Source organism: Drosophila albomicans, chromosome 2R (genome assembly GCF_009650485.2).
Source record: "Drosophila albomicans strain 15112-1751.03 chromosome 2R, ASM965048v2, whole genome shotgun sequence".
In the NCBI taxonomy this organism is placed as follows: domain Eukaryota; kingdom Metazoa; phylum Arthropoda; class Insecta; order Diptera; family Drosophilidae; genus Drosophila; species Drosophila albomicans.
The window spans coordinates 31957766-31985143 of record NC_047631.2 but is presented as its reverse complement, the minus strand read 5'-3'; the positions used below and the strand labels follow the sequence as shown (position 1 = coordinate 31985143).

The window sequence follows — 27378 nt, the reverse complement described above, 5'->3', positions numbered from 1 at the left end:
AAATTGCTGTCTATTTGCCAGCAACATATTAAATAAACTAAAAAAATTAAAAAATGAGAGTACTTCCATATAAAAATATACTGAATTTTGGGTCTTAAGTATGCCAACAATTAAATTGGGATAGTAAAAATGAGAATAAACACAGGCTTCAAATTAAAGAACACCTTTGTAAATCATTGCCTGCTTTTTATATAATATAAATACCCGAAATGTATATGTAGTTTATATAGTAGAAAAGAAGACATGCATAATAATTCTTGAGAATATCAACTGATACCAAATTGCAACGGCAAGATTGAGAACTATTATATATATAAACTTAATAAATACAAAATCAATTTTAACGTCTGTAAATATGCTTACCAACTAATGGATATTAAAAAAACACTAAATAAAAAATACTTCTCTAAGTTCTTGCCTCTTCGTTAGTTTAATACTCTCTTTCCAAGCATTGTCAATTATTACAGGGTATTGCAAAAGCGCAAAATAAAAGCTCAAACAGTTTTATTGAAGATTGTGAAACGCACGTACATATATATCGCATAAATACACACACACACACACGGTCGCACACCCGCACAACATTCAAATATACAGAGAGAGAGGGAGAGAGAGAGAGCAGGCTGAGCAGAAAGGTAGATACGCAAAAATGCTGCCAATCGAAATTCCATGCTGGGCTCTAGTCTATTTTTTGTTGTTTGCCACTAGAGACTGAAGGGGAGGAGGCGGAGGTGGAGGTGGAGTCAGAGGAGAGTGTGTACTTTTTTGTGGCACTGTCATGGCATGGCAACATGATGCTGCCTTGCTGCCCCTCCACTCCACTCGCTCATACATAGTTGATGGAGCTAAATAGTGGGTGAGAAGAGAAGGGGGTGGAGGGGAAGAGGGGGGAAGAGAGTGTCGAACAACCTGTGAGTGTTGTGTGTACACGAATTAAGTCCACTTGCTTCAAATTTCGAAACATTTCTCTATAATAAAGTGCGTGCTGTTGTCCTTGTTGCTGTTGTCCTTGTTGCTGCTGCTGTTGTTACTGTTGTTGTTGTTGTTGCTGCTGTTGCTGTTGCCACTGTTTGAGTTATTTCATTTTCAGCATTTTCAGCATTTTCGCTGAGCTGGCGCAGAGCAAAACAGAGCAGAGCAGACAACGCGTCGAGACAACACACCAAAAATATTCGAGTGAGCGCCAAAAAGGATGCTCATCCACCTCACAGCACTATAAAGTTGCAAGTTGCCCAATTTTGTTGCACACACACATACACACACAAACACACTTTAAATACACGTGCACATATTTAACTTATTTGCATTCATTATGCCCTTTATAAACATTGAATTCTCCGCTTCTCGTTTATGTTGGAAATAATTTAGTCACTAGCAATATTTTCATATCCTGCCACTCACTGTGAATCCTTAAACACACACACCAACACCAACACACACACACTTTAGGATTATAGCATATTCATATTAGCCAAGAGTTTCCAAGAGTTTCCCACCAAAATCTCTCTAAGAAAATTCCAGCTTTGTCACGTTTTTTCAATATGTGAGACGAGCAAGGAGCGAAAGTAAAGAGAGTGACAGCAAAAATGGTTCAAGGATGGGAAGGAGGAGGGGAAAAGGAAAGCACCACAATGACTGTTGACAAAATTATGGTCAAATATTTACAAATTGGTCGAGAGAGTTACAACATGAGTTCAGGAACTTAACCAAAGGCAACTATTCCACTATTGAGGGCAAGTCTTAAAGCTTTTTGCAACACTTTCTCATAACTTGAAAAAGTATCTTGAAGAGCGTGACATATTTATGGAGTCATTATGATTATTAAAGCAAATAACAAATAAAATACTTTATTGACAAGATTATCCAAAACAGTTTACGATTTCTACATCAGTTTGATTTTAATTAATATTATAAACAAATTTGTATTCTATCTATAAGTTGCAAACAATTAGGTTTGTATATTTGTAAGTTCAATATTTTATTACAATTACTATACTTATAAATAGTATTTTCTGATGTTCATATGTAATATATAGGAATTTAACAATATTTAATAAGTTAATAAATTTTTGGTATATTTTTGGTATTTAATATGTTAATTTCTCTATCTATAAACAAATTTTTTTCTTGTTCGCTTATATACAAATTTAAAAGTATTCAACAGCTTAGTATTTATTTAGTATTTAAATTAGTATTTAACTTTGGATGCTGTTAAGTATTCAGTTAGAGTATTCAGTTGTATATTTAATCTTATAATCAATTTCAAGTATTTTCACTTGTTCGTACATTTAGGAATTTAAGAATATTTAAGAAGTTAGTATTTTTTTGGTATATTTACAAGATTGTAAAATAATTTCAGTTATTATAAAAAATATTTTAATTTTTTCGTTCATTTAGAAATCTAAAAGTATTTTAATAGTTAGTATTTTTTCGGTATATTTTTTGAAAATTGTAAATTAATAATTATAAATAGTATTTTCATTTTTTCGTTTATATAGAAATTTAATTATATTTATCAAGTTAGTATATTTTTAGTATTTGGTTAACTTCAAATATATTTTAGTGATTCATAAATATTTCCTAATAGTTTCTCATTTATTATGATATGTTAGGAATAGATTCAAATATAATAACTTCAAATATTATCTTGAAAAATAGAAAAATGTCTTAAAAGCTAATATTTTATTTGTTATATTTTCTTTGTTGACTTTTAAATAAGTCAAATACACATTTTAAAACAAGTCAGAAAGCTACCCGCTAATCATTTTGAATAATAGCAAAACAGTGCGGTATTATTATTAAAATATACTAAATTAATATACCGTAAAATATTAAAAGCAAACCAAATTATATATTTAGCAAAACCGAGAGAAATTAATACAGAAATTTTCCAAAAAAGTATAACTCAAATATACTAAAAATATACCAAATTCCATTTTTGGTACCGCATTCAAAATATGCTAAAAATAGAAACCACATTTCGGAGTAAATTGTTATTCAAAGTGTATTTAATGCGCTTCACTTCGCTTCTCTTAACAAAAGTCTCGCAAATTTGCATTTGAAAAATGCTGCAACAATGAAATTTAGTTGTAAATGCGAGTGTTGCATGCGCAAGTTGCTTTTTATTCCGTCACACACACATGCAGTATGCAAACTATGTATTTGTGTGCAACAATTTGTGGCACTTGGTGCACACGGTTGGGGCAAGCAATAAGCAGCAAACAGAAAGCAACAAGCGGCAGTTGAAAGTCCAGAGATAAGATCCGAGTGGTCATTAGTGTCGTGTCAACAAAGTGGACTCTGCCCCAGTCTCAGTGCTTGCCACTCGCCTTTTTTCCAACTATATGTGCAACATATATACAGTATAACATATATATAAAAGACAAACCACTTGACCATAAACAAACTTTACACCTCACATTGTGGCATGAAGAGTGCTGAAGTGGACTGAAATAAACACTTGGCAATGTGTGTGTGGCAAGCAAGCGAAAGAGAGGCAGCGACAGCACAACTGTGACAGCATTGTGTTGTTTGTGCCACACGCGAAAGGTGCAAGTATTAGTTGAAAAGTCACACAGACAGCCGCTGAGCAGCTCTAATGGACAACTCGCAACTCGCCACTGGGCACTTTTCATGCCACACACAGAAGCAGGCAACACACTCAGACAGCAGAGAGGAGAGAGGCGGGGAGACAGACACACACCCTTGTTTGTTGATACCCTGGAATTGGGCAACAACTAATTGGCTGTCGTTGTTTTTTTTTATCAATCCCGCCAGTTGCTAGGTGATTATTAATTATCGCTAAATGAGCTCGTTCCTGATTAGGCCTGAAAGGTGTAAAGCTGTCAGCAGGCAGTCCGACAGCAGCGGGGGAGGGAAGGGAGGTTGGGAGCTGACAATGGGCATTTGAATTTGGGGGCGACGTCAAGGACGCAGCCAATCAGGCTCAAAGCCAAAAAGAAAAACACTCGCAAATGTCAAATGTATGTGACAGGCCCCCTGGAGAGGGGAGAGAGCGGAAGGGGCCGCAGGATCTGCTTGTGGGTGTGGCTAATTATAAACACATTGAAAATTATAAAATCAATATGCGGTGAGCGGGGGAATGAGGGAAAGCAAACAAGGGCACAGAGAATGCGCTGACAGCCAGACAAGAACAAAACTGAACTCAACTCAACTGAACAGGCAGACGACAACTAACGAGACAAGGCATTTTTTAAGCATACCCTGTAATGGGCGTGAATGACGGAGAGGGTATGATGAAGCTTAACTACTAAATATAAACTTAGAAAAATTATTACTTAAGAATGCCATTTAGAGTAAGGAAACTTTGAAGGCTCTAAGGAAGTATAAATTCAGGTTTAGAATTTAGTAATTTTATTTATTTATTATAATTTAGTAGACTTATTCTTTACAATTATCATCTTTAAAGAGTATTTACTTCATTAGTTTAGCTTATCTTAATGCTATATAAGATATATAAGATATTAAGAAGTAAAAATTCAGGTTTTACTTTTAGAATTTAGTAATTTATTTACTTATAATAATTTAGTAGACTTATTCTTCACAATTATAGTCCATAAATAGAATTTACTTAATTAGTTTAGTGTTAAGATATTTAGTATATTCATGTTTCCATATTTTCATGGCTCTTCCCCTTTAGTAGGCTAAGATTTTTTATAAATTTTTGTCCACTTTTATAAAAATCGGGAAAATTTTGGAAATTGAAAAAATGTAAAAATCGGGAAACTACTTTTTACGATTTCAAATAATCTTGTGCATAATTCAATAAACTATTGTATTCTTTATTTTTTTTATATTTGAAGATCAATTCGAAATAGGAACGCAATTGTTCAGATTAATTTTCGCATATGGGGAAAAAAAAAATTTATTAAGTTTGACGCATTTTTATTTATTTGATTTGTTTTGATACTATGATAGAATTCACTTATGATATTAGACTCTTCATTATTAAATATGTGTGAAAGGGTCTATTAAAGTTAAAATTAAAACATATTGTTTACTTCATAAGGTTCATAGCTTTATTTGAACGTAAAATTTATAAAAATTAAATTTTAAATATAAAATTTTTAAAATATCTTCTACAATATTCAATATATACAATATATGTAAATAATATATATATATGTTGCACAATACAATAAATGTATATAATGTTCCATTTATTACAAGAATTCTAAAGAATCTAGTGGAAGTTAAAGGGTCTTATACGGTCAAATCTTAACTATAGTTTTCTTACTAATTGAGTCTTTTGTGCCACGATTATTTGTATATTTTACGAAATAACACTTTTACTACCAATCTTTTCAAATTCTGGTTTTAAGAAACTAAAATAAAATTCTGAAGTTTGAGAACTTTGCGATCTTAAATGAGAATTTTGAATCTTAAAAACGATGAATTAAGAATAAAATCTCGTCTTAAGATTTTTTCAACCTACATCTTGTTTCAAGATTGGTTTAAATCAAAAAGTAGTTTAATAAAGAATCCAATCTTTCTCCATATTCAACTAAAACTGATTAAATATTTTCAAAAATTTCGTAAAATTAAAATATATACAAGGTATTTTTATGGCACAACTTTAAACGTAGAGGGTTGGCATATACAACAAAATACATTCTTTTATTACCCTTTTACGCATTTCCCCATCTGATGTCATTTAAACAGGGTATCTTCTTGGTCTGCACATTAAATTTACGTAGCTCGTAATAAGCAGGCAAATGGTTGCCATATGGTTGAGTTGATGTTGCTGTTGCCCTTGCTTGTTGTTCTCGCTGCTGTTGCTGCTGTTGTTGTTGTTGTTGTTGTTGTTGTTGTAGCACTCTTGACACGCCAACATGACCACAAATGAGATGGTGTGTGCCGCTGTCTCTTCCTTCCCTCTCTCCCTTCCTATCTCTTCAAGGTGTGTCGCAGCATTTCAGCCACGTTGTCAACGCCCACACGCACTTCTTGTTGTCCTGTCCCATGTCCTGTGCCACAAGAGTCCTGTTGTTCTCAACGATGTTGTCCCTTCTCTTCTCATTTGTTGTTTTTCGTTGCTGTGATGTCAATGACTTTTCATAAGGTTCATTCTTTTGACACTTTACATTACAGTTTGTCTCTTTGGTGTTGCGCCCAGGTAAAAAAAGTGAGGAGAATCTTTTCCTCACTTCTCAAAGTTTTCCCTTTGTGCGCTGCAATTGAAAATTGAGTATTAAACCGATTTGCAGCCGCATTTGCTGTGCCTCATTAGAGCGCGTTTAACGAGAGTCAAAGAACTGAAACAACAACAAACACAAACATTAACAAGTTAGAAAACTAAAGTCGAGTGTACTCGACTGTGAGATACCCGCTACCCACTTTGAATAAAAGCAAAATATTGCGGTATTTTATCGAAATATACCATAAATACAAATATACTAAAAATTTACCAAATGTTATATTTGGTATATCGATATAATACCACATTCAAAATATACCATAGACAGCACAATATATCAGATTGTCAGCCAAAGCAACTAAGACCCCTAGTAAGTAGGCATTTTTACCCATACAAAAGTATTTCTTTAATAACTTCAACAATTTTTATCTGATCGCAATCAAATTTTCAGGAATCATAACTACTATAGTAGTTATTATTTATACCAAAATTCGCAACTCTAGCTTTAAATTTACGCGTGTTATTCGATTTTATTGATTTGCGGGGGCGGAAGTGGGCGTGGCAAAAATTTGAAACAAACTTCATCTGCGTGCAAACATAACAAATGCTGTCGAAAAAAAATATATCTCTATCTCTTATAGTCTCTGAGATCTAGGTGTTCATACGGACAGACGGACAGACACACAGACGGACAGGCGGACATTGCTAGATCGTCTCGGTTGTTGACGTTGATCAAGAATATATATACTTTATAGGGTCGGAGATGTCTTCCTCTACCTGTTACATACATTTCCTGCCGGCACAAAGTTATAATACCCTTCTACCCTATGGGTAGCGGGTATAAAAACAACAAACATCAACAAACGACAGTTTCTCACACTCTGCCACAACAGGAGATTTTTATCTTAAAGACCAGCAGCCAAAGTCTCCATCTCCAACTCCAACTCCATCTCGATTTCGATGTCGATTTCCCTCTCACCGCAATTGAATTCCCCTGCGGTGAGCGAGAGAGAGAGAGAGAGATAGCGAGAGAGTTCTCTCGACAGTTTCCCACTTTTAGGTTTATACTTATGTTCGTAATTTAGATTTATATGCCCCATTCCCTCCCTTATTCCTCCAGGCTCGGCTTTATTATCTGCCAGCAAATTCTATATCTATTGAAAGTTGGCGTTGATTATGTTTGATTTATATGACGAGAAAGTCACGACCAGGAGGAAAGACAGACGGACGGACAGACGGACAGACAGACGGACGGATTGTCCATGGGGGTTGTCAACCCTCAATGGACCGTAGAGTGATTGAGTAGGAACTGAGGCTGAGGCTGAAGCTGAAGCGTAGGCAACAGAGGCGGAGAGATGTGTTAATCCATCGTTGCCCAGGCAAACAGTTTACACTTTCATCTACACCATGGAGAGAGAAGTGTGGCAGGGGCACAGCAACTAGGGGCAAGAGGCAAGTCGGGCGTCGGGAGTCGTGAATCGAGCTGCGACTTTCTCCGTTTGGTTTTAATTGCGCGTCGCCCGAAAAACTGTAAATGACACCCTCATAAATTGCCGCCTTTTGTGGCATTAAGAAGTCACTACTACACAGCCGGAGAGGGAGAGAGGGGGAGGGGAGGGGAGGGGAGGCATGTGGCAGGGGGCAGGGGCAGCATGTCCAGCTGTCAATCACATTTCGAGTCGAGTCTAGAGTTGAGTGCGTAAAAAAAACGGGAAACGAGCAGCGCTTTAACGGGCGGACATCAAAAGTAGGTAAAAGTGTTGAATCCGACGACGACTTTGAATGGAACGGACACAAGCGGCATGCCACATGCGGCATGCGGCATGCTGCAACGTAGCAACTTCATTAGACGAGCCATTGGTGGCTTTTAATGAGCCTTAAAAACCGGGAGTGGGAGTTAAAGGGTGGCATAAGAATCAGCTTCGATTGGGAGAAAGGAGGAAAGGAAGAGGGTAGGGACAGGGAGCAGGGACAGGGGCAGGGACAGGGGCAGGAACAGGAGGCAGGCACAGGGAGCAGGCTCAGGGAGCAGGAGGCAGGGGGCAGCTACTGGGTGGCGCCACCCGTTAGGAAGTTGTTGAAATCTTTGTGATGCATTAAAATTTGCAAGTTTTGACTTTGCCTTTTGTGTCCTGCTGACTGTCGACTGCTGCTGCTACTGCTGCTGACATTTGTGTGTCAGTGGCACGTTCTGCATGCTTTTAGGCATCCACACACACACACACATACTGGCACAAACACACTCGCACACTCAGAATTTATGCAAATGTCGCTTTTCTGCGTAGCTGCTTCGCTTTTTTTAATGAGCACACAGAGACTGCGACTGAGAAAGAGAAAGAAGCAAGGGAAAGCTATGGAAAGAAGAGGAGAGAGTGGGAGAGAGATAGAGATAGAGAGTGGGAAGAGTGCGGGAAGAGTGTAAAGGAGTGTGGGATGTAAGAAGAAGCAAGCCAAAGGAAGATGACAGAGGAAAGGAGGAAGGCAACAAGAAAGAAGGAAGAAGGAGAGCAAAACGCACACAACCGCAGCGCAATGCAAATGAGATGTTAACTGTAAAAGAGTGTGTGTGATGGGTGTATGATGTGTGTGTCCGTGTGTGTGTGTGTATGAAGAGTGATACGCATGTGTGTGTGTGTGCGTTGATGTCTTGACATGCGCCAGCGAGAAGCAATTAAAACGAAATAAGCAAAGTTTCTCGCATGGCAAACAATTTACGCAATTCAACTGCACACACACACATACTTAACACACACACATACATACCCCTCTCTCACACACTCACTAACTGCTGCAAGTCCATTTGCCAATCAATCAGCTTTACCTTAAGGCAATTTACAGTCCACATAAAAGTGCTCAGGCGTTAGACATTGGAAGAGGGGGAAAGAGAGGAGGAGGGGGAGGCGGAGGGAGCGGGGGATGTCCACTTGTTATCCTTGATCCTATTTGCGCTGCCTGCTTGCCACATCGTGTTGCAGTCAAGTGCAAGCACACAACAAAAGTGCGAAGGTTGCAACTGCCGCAGGGCCAAACACTTCAATTGGATGCAGGCACTCGCTAAAGGTGCAACAACAGCAACAACAACTGCAACAACAAGAGCAACAACAACTGCAACAGCTTGTTAGCCATTTTAGGCTGCCCCAAGCTGCAACAATGCCACCTCCTCGCTCTCTCCCCTCTTAAGTTTGCTGCTTAGCCAAGTTGCTAGCAAAATGTTGATAAGCAAAGCTGATAAAGTGTTCTACCAAAATGTTGCTAAGCCAAGTTGCTAAAGTATTCTAACGAAATGTTGATAAGCCAAGTTGCTAAGATGTTCCATCAAAATGTTGCATTACTTTGCGAAACTCAGCAACGAGCTTGGCAACATTTTAGTACACACATGTTGCCAGTGTGAAGTGTGGCGCAACACTTGACGAAAGCAGCATGTTGAGTGCTTGAAGTTGACTATGAAATTTGTGGGAAACTTAAGATAACATTAGGATAATAGGGTATTATACAAATTTGAACTTTGAAATGAAATAAAAATAAATGTACAAATAATAAAAAAAAATGTATAACAATAATTCTTATATCGCAAAAAAAAAAAACATAAATCTTAAGATAACATAAGGATAATAATGTAATATACAAACTTTAATTTATATGATAATTGATAAAATGTAAAAATAAAATACTTAAAATAGCATAAAAATAATTCAATAATATAAAAAAAAATATTTTATAACAATAATTCTTATATGGCAAAATAAAATAAAACATAAAACTTAAGATAAAATAAATAATTTATAATAAATTTAAGAATTTAGTTTAATTTTTAGATGCTTTTTTAATAAATAAACCTAAATAATGCCAAAGGAATGACAAAGAATTATAAAAGAAAACACTTTTAGTATTGAAAATAATTTAATAGTGGGTAAATACATTTTAAAAGTATAACATATTCAAGCAGTTTTCTTTATACCATTTAGTATGGAACCTTTAAGAATTATTAAATAAAATATATTTATAAAGTTTTTTTTTCAATAATTTAATATTACATTGAAATATTAATTAAGAATAAAATGGTTTTGTTCTTCGAAACAATTTAATATTATATTTAAAAACATATCAATTTTAGGAATATTATTTTATAATATAATATATAGTTTTTCTCATAAGAAGGCATCGTTTAAAATAAAATAAAATGTTTCATTAATACAATGTAAAACTTCCATTAACATAATTTCTTCAAATTATCATATAAATTCTTCAACATAGAGAAATATTTTAACTTGTTAACAGTAAAGTTTTGTTCTTAAAATAAATTAAAAATAAAAATAAATTAATTATAAATTATAAAGAACATTTTCTTAAGAATTAAACAAAAAAATTGAAATTTCTTTTTATTGCCTGTTGAATTGTTAAATGAATGATTTCCTCAACTCTTCAACGAAGTTCCAAGAATTTTTTCACCTTGAACCAAGAAGTATTAAATCATTTGCCGGCAGTCGAGTTCTAAGATTACATATCAATTGTCATTTGATTACTTAATAATAAGAACACAATGAAGATGTTGTTGTTGTTGTTGTTGTTGTTGCTGTGGTCATCGTGATGGTCTTGGTTGGCTGTTGAATTTCATCGGTAAATTGAAATTATCTGGCCAAGGAGCTGGACCGGAAATTGAGATTAAATTGAGCTGTGTTGTCGTCAGGTCTTTGACGTTTATGTCTCTGATAGCCAAAAGTGAAAGCGAAAGTGAAAGTGAAAGCACAAAAAAGCTAAAGTCACAGCACGTGTGCCGTCGTCGCATTCAACATTCCCTCCCCTCTCCTCACCCTCTCCAAAGTACTTCTTGTGGCATTATGACGATGATGACCATCGATAATCCAAGCACATAACAATGAACCTACTTCATAAGTCTCTCTTTCTCTCTCTCACTCTCTCTCTTTCTCTCTCTCTGTGTGTGGAAATGGTTCATTAATGCTGTTGACCATCGGATAACTCAATTTGTGGTCAAGTCTTGGCTTGCGTTGGGTTGAGTGACCTGCCAAAGAGGGTTATGGCCACTTGCTGTCAAATTAGTGCCTAGTTTTAGGCGCATAATTGGCCTCTGGAAAACTTTTTACACGCAGCCATAAAAGATTTATGGAAATTATGCATGTTTTTGTTTATGTTCCCGCAGCCAGTGGCAGCAACAAAGGCAACGCAGATTTATGAGCGCTTGCAATAAATCACACACACCCCACTCTTAGAAGATACAACTTTTGCGAGTTGTCTATTAATTGGTTGCATAGATGAACAGTTAAGTGTGTTGCCAAAGGTCAAGTCTGTTGCCGCAACATGTTCCTAACGTCCATCGCTGCATACAAGAGAACACACACAGAGAGAGAGTGAGAGAGAACACGCGTCGTCGTTTTTTCTGCCCTCAACTCGTCATGGTGTGGGAGTGCGAACCCGACGACCGACTAACGAAACGCAACCGATAAGTGTGCCGCGACTTCGTTAATTCCGTGGCCGAACATTGTCTGTGGCACGACACGCAACATGTTGGCTCGAGCATCACATAACATTAACATGTTCGACAGCAATGCACAGCATCCGTTTATTTTCAATAGCAATAAAGCGATTCGAGACTGTTCAAGTTTATTATTGACAATAAACATAAAGCTATAATAGGAAATTGCTCAACAAATAATAAAATATATATTCTAAGTGAGCTTTAACCCATAAAAGGTATTTTACTGCACACGGAATTTATTCTAAAACCAATTGTTAGGTAATTTATTTGCTGTTTCTGTTATCAATTGTTTGCAATTTAAAAAAATAACTACATATTCTTCAAAATAGAATTTCCATATATTTAAATATGATAACCCGAAGAACTTTAGCTATATAATGTTATCTTCTATCAAGTCTAAGCTATAGAATTAAAGGTAATTTAACAATTCTCGTGGCATTTAATTTTTTTACTGGTTATAAATTTATGCTATTTATGCACTCAACTCAATTTTGTCATACTCTTATTAACAATTCATAACAAATACCATATTTACAGCTTGTTGATGAAATTGCCTTGCAACCTCGTCCGTTTGGTTGGACCCGCAACATTTCGGTTCGATTGGCCGCTCGATCTGGTTGGCTGCGCCTTGCGACCGAGTTCAGTTCAGTCTCTCATTCGCCTCTCGTATTCGCTGTTGTCCGGACACGTGCGCGCTTGAACATTATTGTCGGTTTCTCGCCCTAGTGTGCGCAGAGTTCCCGTTATAATAATACACAACAACTCCACTCTCGTTTCGATTGGGAATTGTGTTTGGCAATAAAATACGCATACAAGTGATTTACTATCTCTGTGAAATCTATCAAAGTTTCTGTGCAATTATCGATGCCGATTTGCCGCGCTTTATTTTGTGCGTAAACTGCAAAAAGCAAAAGAAAAGGAAAACGAAACGAAACGAAAAACAAATTTGATAAGCGACTCGCAATTTATGCGCTAATTAGGCAAAAGGCAAAAACAAGTGCGTGAGCCCCTCTCCCCCCACAATCCACCCAACGAATTGTTGTTTTGCTGGATGCTGCGCAGCCGACGCAGCAGCAGAAAGGTGCGTGCAAAGCAGCGACGCCAACTGCGACGCTTCTCGAACCTAGCCGGTTACAGTGCGTGCGAATAATCGTTGCCCGGGCAGCGACAAACGAATGGGAAAAGCGGAAGGGGAAAGGGACAGCGACAGCGACAGTTGTCGCGCACTGTTGTTGTCGTAATTTCGCGTTAAAATAAACACGCAAGAAACACACACAAGCAAAAAAAAAAAAGAACGAGAAGAAGAAGACACACAAAAACCGTAAGAAGCTGCTCAAAGAGCAACAACAACAGCAAAGGAAAGTGCAGAAAAATCAAATAAGAATTGAAATTTAGGCCAAAAGCGGATTACAAGAATTGTTGCTGGCAACAACAACCACAGCAACAACTACAAGGAGAAGAAGAGGAAGCTGAACAGCCGCAAGCATAAAAAGAAAAAATTTCATCCTAACAAAAGCAACAACTTTGCGCCTCGCTTTGTGCGTACGTGTGCGTGCGTGCGTGTGTGTGTGTGCGTGTCCATATCCGTGTTCGAATTCGCGCGTGTGTGAGTGTGTAAAGTGAATTGCAAAAAAGTGAGAAGAAGCAAAAATACAAAATACCAAAATATCGAAACAACAACACGAGCTCAATAGTGAAGCCGGGACAAGTGTGTGCGAGCGAGATAGCTAGCTGCAAATAATTCATATGGAAATTGGCGTATGTCATGCTGGCTCATTAATGTGCTTCAGTATTTAACAGTCAACCCCCCCACCCCGCCCCTCTCGATACACTTCCCTGAACCTTGTTGCGTGCAGGTCATCAATTAATTTGCTGCCAACGACAGCAACCAGCAGCAACAACAACCAAAAACAACAACAACAACGATTGCCGCAATCATTTTCGCACTTTAAACGTCAGCAACAACAACAATAAGCAGTGTAAATAAAAGCCGCCTCAAAAGCTCGAACAAAAAAAGAAAAACACAAGAGAGAGAAAAAGAACAAAAAATTAATGACACTTTGACGCGCTGTGGTTTCAGTTGTATCTTGTATCTGTAAGATACAAACCCCAACCTCATCCTTTGCCCCGCCCACACACTCCACCCACAATCGAGATAGCGGCCGCGTGCTGTCATAATTTATCACAATTGTCATCTGGTCGTCGTCCAGTGAAAGTGCATCCACAAGATACACAGAAGAGCTGAAGCTACAAGATACAAATTGCTTATGAAGACTTTCCCTTATGCGGGTCAGTGCGTTAGAACAATAATAATGCTGCGTCCAACGAGTGCAAACACAAAACAAAAGAGATAGAAAGAGAGTTAAAAAGAGAGAGAAGATAGAGGAAAAAGTCAAGTTTACTTTTATTATTTTTCCTGCTTGTGCACAAAATACAAACATAATAAAAAATAAACTCGCAAGCTGAAACTCAAACTTACCCTGCACTTGGATTACTGAGAGCAGCATCAGCATCAGAAGCAGCAAGGACTTCCAGCAAGGATACTTTTGGGTGAGTTGCTCCCTGAGTTTTGTAGCTCGACGTTAAAACTAACGCATTAAGTTCAGAGGCAGAGTTAACTTCTACTTTGCCTCGTTCCTCCGCTCCCATGGGGCAGCCTTAAAGTTGTCCACTTCTTTCGCTTTCTATGAAATATAGAATAATGCACAACTTGGCAAGGGCAAAGGGATTAAGCGCATTCTGCCTTTTTTTCGTTATTTAATTAAATTACTGCTCACAACTATGCCCCAGAAATGTCCTGCACTTCTTTTGTTCTCGATTTCTTGGACATTTTAAGGAAACTAGTCAAGCTCCTAACTATAGATGTATAAAATACCATTTGAGATATGTTTATTGGGGAGTTCCTTTTATAATATTTTTAAAAGGAGGAATTTTCCAGAAAGTTGAAGTTAATATTGCAAACTAAAGTTATTAGACCTCGATGTTGAAACTATCCTATACAAGAAGTTCTAAAATGCAGAACATTGCTTTTTCATACCAATGAGAACTTTACAATCTTAAGATAAATACTTGAAACAAGAATTTCAAATTGAAAGACTTCAAATAAGAATTCCATATTGAAAACTTCTTCAAATATTGAACCATTCTTAAAAGAAGATTTTAATTTTTAATCATTTTTTTCATATTAGAAAAATTTTGTTCTAAGATCGGAATGTTCTTAAATTCAGGACTCATTTCTCTTGAAAGAAGATTTAGAAAAATCTTGTCTTAAAATCAGAAAGTTCAGATATTCAATTCAATTAATTTTTCTGGTTGTTTTAAGCATTTACAATCCTTATTGTTGGGACTTCATATGTCTCAATAGCATTCAACAAACTTAAGTAGCGCTTTACTATCGATTGTTCAACTGTACTATCGATATTTCTCCAGTATTGCGTAGAATGTAAATGGAACTTATTTAAAGTGTTGTTTTAGTATCGAACTGATCTCAAGTTCAGGACTCATTTCTCGTTTCTGTAATCAATGTTGCAATTGTCTTCCCGTAAAATTAAACTATTTATTGGTAAAGAGAGTCAGAAAGATTAAAAGATGGAAAGATGTACATATGTTAAGATATTCCATCTGATTCTTAAGCAAAGCATTGTTTAACTATATTCCATGAAGTATCTTTTGTGACAATAAGTAAATGTTCTAAAGAATAGTTTTGAGGATTATTTTAAAAAGTTATAGTCTTAAGTTGTGTTCTAGAAAACAGTTTTGTGAATTATTTTTTATAGTTATTCTTAAGGTGTATTCTGTTTATGACAAACTTTATTCACATTCTTGACTTTCAAATAAGTTAAGGTTAAAATTCTAAGTTGTTGTAAAACGGAATTTAGTTTGTCAGCTTTTTGTATCTTTAAGATTGTATTATTGCAACTTGTGCTTAGGGCATTTCACACTTTAAATTCACAGCATCTTAGACAAGGTTTATTCTTTTGCTATTCACTCGCAGTTAGCTCAAATTGTATTGCATTTTTCTGTGCTGTGTGGCTGGCATCTGCTATCAGAGATAAGACTTTGGTGACACATTGGAGCCAAGAGAGAGAGTCTAGGGATTGCGGGTTGAGGCAATTGTCTTAAGGCCACTTGCGGTTACCTGGACTACAAAGCGCTTGCCAAGCCATAAGCCAAGACAAAAATCGTTGTCTAAGTTGGCCTAAGCGGTGTTCCATGTCTCCTTCCTGCTTCCCTTTCCTTTCTTCCTCTCTATCTGTCTCTCTTTCGGTGTTTAATGCAAAGCGTGCCAAAAGTGAAATCTCTAGACTACGCGTTGGAATTGTAGCTGTTCTTACTACCATATAAATGGTTCACATATGTACACGTATATGGCACACATATGTCCATGTGTGTGTGTGTGTGTGTGTGTGTGTGTGTGTGTGTGTGTGTGTGTGTGTGTGTGTGTGGGTGTATATAAAAGAGCAAATCACAAAATCCACTGCACCCCCATGCGATAAACTCATATGAATGCCACTGCCGCAGGATATTTGCAAAGCCAGCGCCGTGGACTCGCACCAAACTAGACCAGAGAAGAGTCGAACACAGAGTAGAGAATACAGAGCAGAGAGAAGAGGGAAGAGGGAAGCGAGAAGAGAGAAGAGAACTCAGAACTGTGCTGAGCCAGAACATATCCAGAAGTCGGTGCCGACTCCACATACGTTGTACAGTCTATTAAAACAAATAGAAAAACAGCAAACGCACCCACACACCAACACACACGCACACACACACACACACGCTGAAAATATGAACAAAACAAAGCAAAATACTCGGCCAAAGAAATAAGCACAAAACAAGAAAGTATAGCTCGCTCTTTGTTTTCTTTTTGGGCATGCCGAAAATTAAATACTCTTCAAGGTTGCCAGCTAAAAGCGTTCTATAGATTTAGCTGAATTTTTAAATACAAATATTTAGAGGAAAACAAAGCAAATGTTAGTTTAAATACAACTTTTGTCTGGTTTAAATATGAGGGAATTGGAAGCTAAAAGAGTTATATAGAAATAGCTGAATTTCAACACCAAATATTTATAAAAAAAAGAAGATAACAAATACAAAAAAGAATGTTAAATGTCTGAATATAAATTACACATTTTTAACAAAATAAATTCTTTTGAAAATTTTTAAGAAAAAAATATGAAAAGTACTATCATTATATGGAAGATGAAAAAACGGACATTAGATAAAATAATGTGTTGGAGAATTCTATAAATTTAGCAGAACAGCAATAAAATGCAAAAATATATAAGAAAACATAAAAGAAAATTCATATGATTGATAAAAATGGGATTAATTTCAATTGAATTTAGAGAATTATATTTACAAATTTTAAGTCAAATATTAAATGAACTAAACTGAATCTCTGTTTGAAATGTGCTTGCATTAAAATAAGACTTTTGAAATAGAAAACTTCATAATAACTTTATAATAGTATATTTCTTACATTATTATTTAGTATAGTTATTATTATTATAACTTTTTTGTTTGTTTTTAATTTATATATTACATAATAAATATAATTACTAACAATTTGATAAAGGTTTTTATTTATGGTATCTATCTCATTATTTTAAGTTCATGCAAATTGGATTGTTCTACTTCTTGTTTTTTCTATGGATAACTTCTTTTAAGTGCTGTGTAATATATAAAGATAACTTATTTTAAGTGTTGTATAGTATCGAAACATAAAGGATTTTATTCGAAGTGTGCGTCAATGGAAAAAAAAATGGGAGAATGAGATGATTAGGAAATTGTTTAGATTCTGCAACTTAACAAAATTAAAATTAAATAATAATAAAAATGTGAAAATATTGAAACAGAAAATGATATTAAAACAAATAAGTCAATTAGTGAATTTAAATGTATCTATTCTTAATAAGCTAATGTAAACAAAAATGTGAAATACACTTAAAAACCTTTAACCTTTAATTAGTTTTTATATCACAACAAGTGGTTAATGTGTTATAAATTAAACTAAATTAACGATTTCTTGAAATTGTTTTACATTTCTGTTTACTTGAACTTATTAAGAATATATAAATTGTGTGATATGAAAAAAGTAGTCAGAACTAACTCATTTGTTAATATATAACAAATATATATAAAAGCCAGAAGAATAGCTATATTATATATATAATATTATAATAGTTTATATTATAAATTAAACTAATTGACTTAGCTAATGGTTTCTTGAATGTGTCTTACATTTCTGTTAATTGAAACTAATCGAGAATATATATATTTAGTTCCTTTTTAGAGCGTAACACACGCCAGAGTTATCTGAAAATACCGAAACAGCAAGCGTATTGCAATTCACACACTTATTCAGAAATAGTGCATATAAAGTTGGAGCTTTATGCGAACCAAAAAAGAGAGAGAAGAGAGAAGAGAGAGGGAGAAAAATCAGAGAAAGAATGGAGCAAACTAAGCAACAAAACTCAAAATTTAGGTAACTGCATAGAATTGAATTTTGTGCAAAATGCTTCAAGCAGCAAAAGCAGCAACAAAAATACAAAAACGAGCAACGAAAACAACAACAACAACAACAACAAAAGCATAAACTGGGGAAAAACATAAAATGTTTGCCATGTGAAAATGCAAATATTATTTATTGTGCATGTATGAGTGCCTCACTGTGTGTGTGTGTGTGTGTGTGAGTGTGTTCAAGAGTGTCAACTTCCATTTCGAGTGTGTGTGTGTGCGTGCAGTCAAACAATAAAACTTTTCAATATATATTTTATTAGAAATTTCGGTTGGCATTTTCTGCATAATAAATTTTGAAGCTAAACTGCATCAATTGTTCCGCTGCAAATAAAGTGCGAGGAAAAGTGGAGGAGGAAATTAGAATAGAAAAACTATGAAATTTTCAATATTGATTAACAATTGCGATGACTGAATGAATGAATGCAAAGCTTTTGAAATCAATTTGATTCTATTCGATTCGTTTTGATTATTTATTTAACCACGCGATCAAGTCAATGATTTCCACATCAGGTGGAAAAGCATATGAAAATATTTTCCACATTTATGGCATTGTGAAAATTGCAATTTCTGTTCTCTTCTCTTCTGTTCAAGTGCGTGAAAGGAAAATCTCTCAAACTAATGCGAATGATTTTCAACTTGCATTTACGTAATATAATAAAATTGTTGGCTTCAACTTCACAAATTCCACTGAGAAAATGCTTAATTTTAATGATAATGCGGAATGCGGAATGCAGAGAAAATAAAGTGATTTCAGAGAATTTCGCGAATACGAATTTCAAAGGAAATTTGATTGCTGAATAAATGACTTTACTTCGCACACACACAAAAACAAATTTGTTTATTTAACGCTCTTCTTTGATTGATAATTAAACTGCTTTACGAATAAGCTAACGAAGAGATGGAGAAATGATAATATTCGAGAAGAGATTGCTTAATTTATTTATATTTATGTTTAATCAAAAGATATTTTAGAGATGTTTCTAGCTACAGTTTCAAGTGTTTTACACATTTGAAAGTAAGAGATATAGTAATCTTGAATAAAGAGAAAATAATTATCGACAACGAAAAGAGTGCTTAATAAAAATGTATTTCATTTTAAGATATTTCTAGGTAAAGATAGAAGTTTTTATTTTCTAGGTATAGATTACAAGTGCTTTGAAGAATTGAGAGCAAAAAGAGTTTTATCCTGATAAAGAAATAATAATATTCGATGACAAATAGAATGCTTAATTAAAATATATTTTATTTCAAGGTATTTCAAGAAACAGAAGTGTTTAATAAGTGAATAAGGAAATGCCAATAATTGGTAATAAATAGAAGTCTAAATCGATGTTGTATTAAGAGATATTTTATCTCAAGATGTTTTCTACATACAGATACAAGAACTATATTTCTGATAAGGAAATTATAATAATGGAGAATAATAGACTTTTTAATTAATTTACATGCATAATGTATTGGGATATATTTCATTTAAAGATATTTTAAATAAATATTAAAATCTAAATTCAATGAGAGTCTAATGTAGATAAAGCAATGACAATAATATAGAATAAATTGACTATTTCATAAGTGCACATCTAAGTTATATTAAGATATATTTTATTTCAAGATATCTCTAGATATGGATACAAGTGTTTTAAATAATTGAGATATTTAGAATAGCAGACATTAATAATCTAGAACAAATATAATGCTTAATAATTTGAAATCTATGTTGTATTAAAAGGTTTTCTAATTACAAACAGCAAGCACAAATTACAAGTATTTTAAGTAATTAAGTTTAAGCATTGAACATTTTCCTAAATCAAAAGTCTTAGCCTTGGCAATAGATTATGATTGAATTCATTTTGAATATCCTGCCAAGTATTTTCAATCTCTCTTAAGCTCGAAGCAATTTAAATGCTGCGATAATATTCATCTTTAGCCGTGCTTATCCTGCATTCACAGCATTTGAATTTGATGGCAATAAACAAATAAACTGTGTGTGTCTGTGTTTATGCAACGTAAGATAATCATCAACAGCAACAAACAGAGCATTAAGCCCTGTGCAGAGGCAGAGCTTAGGTCAAGGTGTGGCAAGATGCAGTTTGTATTGACTGGCAATCGAATCGATTACTACTACTATAAATGGTGTCACGTACCACGAGGATGAAGAAGAAGGCTGAAAAAGCATTCGGCTGAAATGAAAATCTGTGCAAATGTTGCAATTAACGTAATTTATGAAATGGCCTCGATGTGTTTGCCCAACGACTTTTCGCAATTAAAAGGTGTTTCAAGCACGTACACTTTACAACGCAAGTGGTGCAACTAACGCAACGCCTTGCACGTAGCATGCAAATTGTTGCAAATTATCGAACGCTTTAATGAGCAAAATGCTAAAGGAGAACATCGAACGAACGAGGCTCGGCTTAAAGTTCAATTTGTTTTTAGCGCGGCGTCAACGTCTTTCTTTTTATACCCGCTACAAGCTCAGATAGAAGGGTATTATAATTTTGTGTGTGCAGGAATTGTGTGTAACAGGCAGAAGAATACATCTCCAACCCTATAAAGTTTATAAATATACGATATAGCCATGTTCGTCTGTCTGTCTGTCTGTCCGTCCACATGAACACCTACATAGATCTCAGAGACTATAAGAGGTAGAGATATAATTTTTTTCGACAGAATTTTCTATGTTTGCACGCATATCGAGTTTGCTTTGACCTTTTGCCACGCCCCCTTCCGCCCCCTCAAATCTATACAAATTGAGTATCAATCGTAATTTTGAAGCTAGAGTTGAGATTTTTGGTATAGACAATAATAACTATAGTATTTATAATACCTAAGAATTTTTTTCGATTGGATAAAAATTTAGGGGAAAAACGCCTTTTTAAATCAGGCTTTTGCTGCTTTGACGCACAATCTGGTATGTTTTGACCACTATGGTAAGCGAATTTAGTACCTCATCGATATACTAAATTTAACATGAAGTATATTTTTGTATTTTTGAGGTATATTATTCGGTATATTCAAAGAATAATACCGCAATGTCCTGTTTTCATTCAAAATGGTAATAGTAACATTATATCAATATACCAAATACAACTTTTGGTATATTTTTAGTATTTTTGCAGTGTATTAATTTGGTATATCTTAAAATTAATACCGGACTGTTTTGCTTTTATTATTATTTCTTAGTATATTTACGGTATATTATTTGGTATATTTTAGAATAATACCCCAATATTTTGCTTTTATTCAAAATGGTAATAGTAACCTTTTACCAATATACCAAATACAGCTTTTGGTATATTTTTAGAATTTTTGCCGCACTGCTTTTCTTTCATTATTATTTTTTTAGTATATTTTCGGTATATTATTCGGTATATTTTAATAAAAATACCCCACTGTTTCACTTTCATTCAAAATGTGTATCAGGTATTGCACAGTTGAGTACACCTTATTGTATCTTTCTTACTTCTTTGCCACTGTTTGCATTTAATTTCAACTTTTCTCATCTGATTTATGTATTCGGCGTCGAACGATTTTGCATATTTATTTTGCATCTATTTCTATAAATGTGTGTGTGGGTGTGGGTGTCGTGTCTGTCTCTTTCTCCCTGACTGTTGTTGTGTCTACGCGATTTGTGTGTTTGTGTGTGTGTTGTGTAGAGTCAGCAAATGTTGTGTTGGCATTGGCATTGCCATTACTTTACTTTGTGTTGTGTTGCCAACGAATGATATTTGTAATTCTAATTCCTTCAAAGTGTTTTGCTGATACGCGGCATTTGCATACATTTCAGCGTGTGTTTCAACTGAAATCATTTGCGGACTATCTTCGAGTGCTTTGTCATTTGAAAAGTCATGCCACACGTCTCTCACTCTCCTTCTCTCTCGCTCTCTCCCTCTCTCGCATGCCCGACCACGCCCACGCAATTGCAGCGAATGGCAGCTCAATTATCGCAGAATGTCTCAATTATAATTCATTGACCCGAATGTCTGTGTGATTTAAGTGTTTGCCATTTGTCCGCCTCACTCTCTCACCCTCTCTCTCTCTCTCTATTTCTGTCGTCTCGTTACTCAATTACGTGTATGATAATAAATAATATTATTATGCTTGCTGCTTATCACATTCGGCTAATTGTTTTTGCCCAGCTAATTGCATGCAATTTATGCGCTTGCTCCCAAATAAAACTTCAGAGTCCATGCGAATCACAATAATTTATCAATTTGTGCTCGCTGCTGAAGTAAATGAAGCGAGCATGGAAAAATGGAGCTTATCCCATGTTAAACATACTCAACACACACACACACACATGCGCTGTTGTCGAGGCAAACATGGCGCACAATGCTTGTAAAATTTTATGGGTCTTTAAAGCAATAGAAGAGAGGACAGAGAATGAAAAGATAGCGAAACGAAGCGAACTGTGCTGCAAATTTCCAATTGAATTGGAAATATGTATTAACATGACCATCGCAATGGCAACGGCAACGGCAACGACAACTTCAGCATTAGCCATAAAGAACAATTGGAATTGGTCAGTAGCAGTAGGAACAAGGAAGAAAGTTACAGTTGAGTGTGCTCAACGGTGAGATACCCGCTACCCATTTTGAATAAAAACAAAATATTGCGGTATTTTTTCAAAGTATACTAAAAATACTAAACATATAGATGTTTTAAAAAATATACTAAAAATATAGTATTTTTAAAATATGCTAAAAATACTAAAAATATACTAAATTGTATATTTAGTATATCGATATAATACCGCATTCAAAATATACCATAGACGGCACAATATACCAGATTGTCAGCCAAAGCAACTAAGACCCCTAGTAAGTAGGCGTTTTTGCCCATGCAAAAGTATTTCTTTAATAACTTCCACAATTTGTATCTGATCACAACCAAATTTTCAGATATCTTAACTACTATTGTTATTATTGTATACTCCCAAATTCGCAGATATAGCTTTAATTATTTCTTTTCTTATTCGATTTTTTTGATTTGCGGGGGCGGAAGAAGGCGTGGCGAAAATTTGAAACAAACTTGATCTGCGTGCAAACATAACAAATGCTGTCGAAAAAAAATTATAGCTCTATCTTTTATAGTCTCTGAGATCTAGGTGTTCATACGGACAGACGGACGGACGGACAGACGGACATGGCTAGATCGTTTCGGCTGTTGATGCTGATCAAGAATAGGGTCGGAGATGCCTCCTTCTACCTGTTACATACATTTCCTGCCGGCACAAAGTTATAATACCCTTCTACCGGGTATAAAAAGCGAAGGCAATGGAATTTCTCCCGATGCGCTCTGGGCCACGGAAATCGGGAAGAAGCTTCGATTAGTGGCGAGTCGCCTAATTGACTTTCTGTGTTGCGATTTCCACCTGCATTGGCTGTGGCTGCGGAGTTGGCTGGTTGGCAATGCCAGCGTCAGATGTGATTATCCTGAACCAAAAAGCACAATGCGAACATTTGCATTTAGATTGGATTCGTCTGCCCGTCGGTTTGGGTATCGCCTTCTCTTCCAGTCTTCTGTTTTTTTTTTCGCCTTGCTCCCTCGCTGACTGACTCTGACTGATGCAAGCCAAAGAAATCAGAATTTTGCGCTCAACGCGGCGAACAATGGGGCAGATATCGATGAGAGAAAAACACACAGATGGTTGAAATGCAGAGAAAAAAAACATGAAATGAAAGAAAAACTGGGGCAAAAAAAAAAACGCCATGGGAAAATTGTTGTTTGTTTTGCGCTTGAGACAGCTTTTGAGTTTTGCAAACTGCGTGGCAAATCTTAATTAAATGCATAATTCGTATTTATTATTCAAATGTTTTTGATTTATGCAAAGCGCAGAGCGAAAGAGAGAGAGAGCGAGTTATCGTTTATAAATATTAATTAGGCGCCGAAATGTATGCTACGATTATTTATTTGCACTCGATGCGAATGTTGCTGCCATTTTAAAATTCAATAACTAGTTTGTTGGTGTGCGTGTGTGTGACAAGCGCTCATAATTGAAGAGCCAGTGAGCAAGTGAGACAGATAGCTAGGTTAGACAGAGAAAGCGAGTGCTTGCTTGCTTGCAAACTGCTTGTATCCCTTTTGAATAAATTAATGTCAGAAGTGCTTTGGCTTTGGCTTTTGATTTTGATTGATGATTGTGCGCCTGCATGAGCAACGACGAGCAATGGCACAACAATGGGTGAGTGTTGTCCCCCCTCTCTCTCTCTCCCCCCCTTCTCCACCCACACACACGCTTTCTGCAGCAGAGGCTGTGCCTTGTCTTGTTTGGGGCTTGGCTTTGGCATTTTGCTGTTACAGCTGATGAAGGCGAGGGGCGAAGGCGAGTGTGCATAGATATTACGCATAAGTAACTAGACGAGCAACCTGCAACCTGCAACGAGCTAGCTGCAGCATCCTGGCTGGCAAATGTCGCTGACAGCGTCGAGCCAAAACTGCAACCCGAAGCTCAAAGCCAAAGCCAAAGTCAGAGGCAAAGCCAAGCTAAGGCTAAAGCCAAAGCCAAATGACAGCTTTGGCTGTGCCACATGACGCACGTGCGTCGTTGTTGCCTGTTCTTATCACGTGATGTGGTAACTCCAGCATGGAGCCATTTTGCTAGACACAAAACGCATCAATCAGCTGTTCCTTTTGAAGTTCACAGCACACACACAGCACACAAAAAGAAAAAGTAGTGCACAAACTTCGACAGGAGGGCGGGCAAAAACGCAGTGGGCGTGGCCTTGTAATCAATTACGTGGCTTCATTAATCATGCAAAATAACCGCAAAAGCTAGAAGCAGGCGGCTTATTGATTTTGTCGAGCATATCTCTCACTCACTCTCGTTCTTTCTCTTATCATCAACAGCAGCAGCTGACGTCACAAGACGCGTCGCCTTAAAATTAATAAATTCTGTTGCTGCTTCAGCTCTTGTCACACACAATGAGTCTGAGGCATTGTCTTATTGTTGCCTTAGATACACATTTGCATAATAATCTGCGAGTCAGCCATGCGTTGTCTGTGTCTGTGTGTGTGTGTGCTTTACGCGAATTCAAGGTTAATTTGTTTCGACAACAAACTTTGCGCCGCGCTCAAAAGTATGCTAATGTTTTTTTCCTCAGCCAATTTCAACTGCTGCCAAAAGTATTGAAAGTCTTATTATGACTTTACAAGGCCTTTGCATAAACGCATTACACATACGCCAACACACGAATACACTCATACACTCACACGCATACTCATACTTGGATTCATCACACTACGAAATGCCAGCGGATAGATAGCTAACAATATTCTCTATATTTATTCGCATTTTGAATGAAATTTAATGCCAGCAACCTGCATGATTTGACTGCTTTATGTGCCTGATATCCTTATGGTAGTTTTTGTTTGGAAAGTAGCCAAATATCGACAGTGATGCGAAAACGGAAATGCATAATAAACTGCTGTTTTGACATTTAAATAAATGTTATTAATCAATGTATTGAATTAAGCACGATTCTTAGGTATTAAAAAAGAAGAAATTATTATGCACAAAATTTATTTTAAATTGAAGTTTTATTGTAATTTAATTTACACTTCAAAACAAAGTAATTATGTTGAAGAAAATGAGTTTATTTTAATTTACAATATTCTAAATTTAATTTACACTTGATCTAAAGATAATACGGCTACATATTTGTGAATATTGTGCATATGTGACTAAACATATCCTTGTGACTGAAAAATATTGCAGATTCTAATTTAAATAAATGATCTACGTTAATGAATTAAACTAAGCTCAATTGTTTGATACTAGAAAATAAGAATTTAGTTTGCTCCAAGGCTGTTTGAATTCTTTAATTTATGATAAACTAAATCTACAAAAAGTCTGTGTTTTGCTTTATCTTTGTGAAGCAGCAAAATATTAATATTGATGAGAAAAAAGAATAACATAAACAACTGCTGGTTATAGTCGAAATAAATAATATTTGTTAAACTTCAATGAATTCTATAAAGCTCAACTTTTGAATAATTTAAAAGCAGAAATCATAGTGTAGAACATTTTATTTTTATTTGAAAATAAAATACACTAAAGATAAACTTGGGCTTGACAAAATTATAAACAATATATCTAATTAGTTTATATATTATATATCCTTATATGTATTCTTCTGGTAGCTTGTGTTTGTAAATCAGTCAAAAATAACTAATCTTGAGATGGAACAATATGCCTAAAATATGCTAGTCGTAATTTGAATAAATTTTATTTGTTATGCATTAATATTATTTCATTTGATCAAGCTCAACTTTTATGTGGAAATATTTGAAGATCATTTCAAATATGTTAAATTTTCCCATAATATAAAAAATACTTCACAATTTTGTTGTATAAAATACATACATTTTCAAAGCTTAAAACTAAAAGTTAATTTAGAATATACCCTAGTTATTTCTCCCTCACTTAATAAGACTGTTTGCTGTTGCTTCAAACTTGAACATTATAATTAAAATCCAAATTATACGCAAACAACTAATCGATATTGAACAGCTCCTGGTGCTTAAACCAACTAATTTAGTTGAAAGTTTAACTCGTTGGCTCTTTGATATGTTTGTTATCTTGGCCGCACTTTATTCAGCTAACAAAGTGCTGTCCTGTCCCTTGTTGACTGTCCTCTAGTCAAGTTAAGTTTGAGTTTAAGTTTAGTTCAGTTTCATAGTCAGAAACATTTAATCCTTGTGGCGAGTCTTGTGTTTCTTATCTTCATTCGTTGTTGCGCATGTTTCACATTTTGTTGCCGCTGCCATTTTTGGCTTAGCCGCATTCCGAGCCCTCTTTTTATGCCGTCCTAAAAATGCAAATTTACGTTGACAGTGGCAATGGAATTGCGACAGGTCTTAGTTCAGGTAACTTAAGGGTCTAAACGCTAATTATGTGCAGCCCCGCAAGTGACTTGACTCGACTTGACTGTGACTGCGACTGCGATTAAAAGAACGACAAACGAGTGAGAGAGCAAGAGTAAGGGTTTTTCTTTTGGGTTCCTTTTTACGGCCTGTTAAGCTACGGTGGCAGTAAAGTCTCAGCGAATTAAGTGGATAGACAGCCGTGGAGCAACATCAGAGGCAACGGCAACACTTGTCACATACGTACTCAAATAAAATGCCATTGGCTAATGCGATTTTTGGAAATTGACAGCTACATGACAGTGCTTACGACTTTAATGACGCCACGACAAGCATGTCGAAAGCC

General features: G+C 35.5%; 1 protein-coding gene across 4 annotated transcripts in view; it reads left to right on the top strand.

Annotated features, from left to right (window-relative positions):
- The first annotated feature begins 14018 nt into the window (after nt 1-14018).
- LOC117574260 (sialoadhesin) overlaps nt 14019-27378 on the top strand; it is a 79450-nt gene continuing 66090 nt past the window's right edge. For all 4 annotated transcript variants that reach the window (XM_034257994.2, XM_034257993.2, XM_052006675.1 and 1 more), the window contains exon 1: nt 14019-14201. The gene's annotated coding sequence lies outside the window, so the exon portion shown is untranslated. The remainder of the gene's footprint in view (nt 14202-27378) is intronic.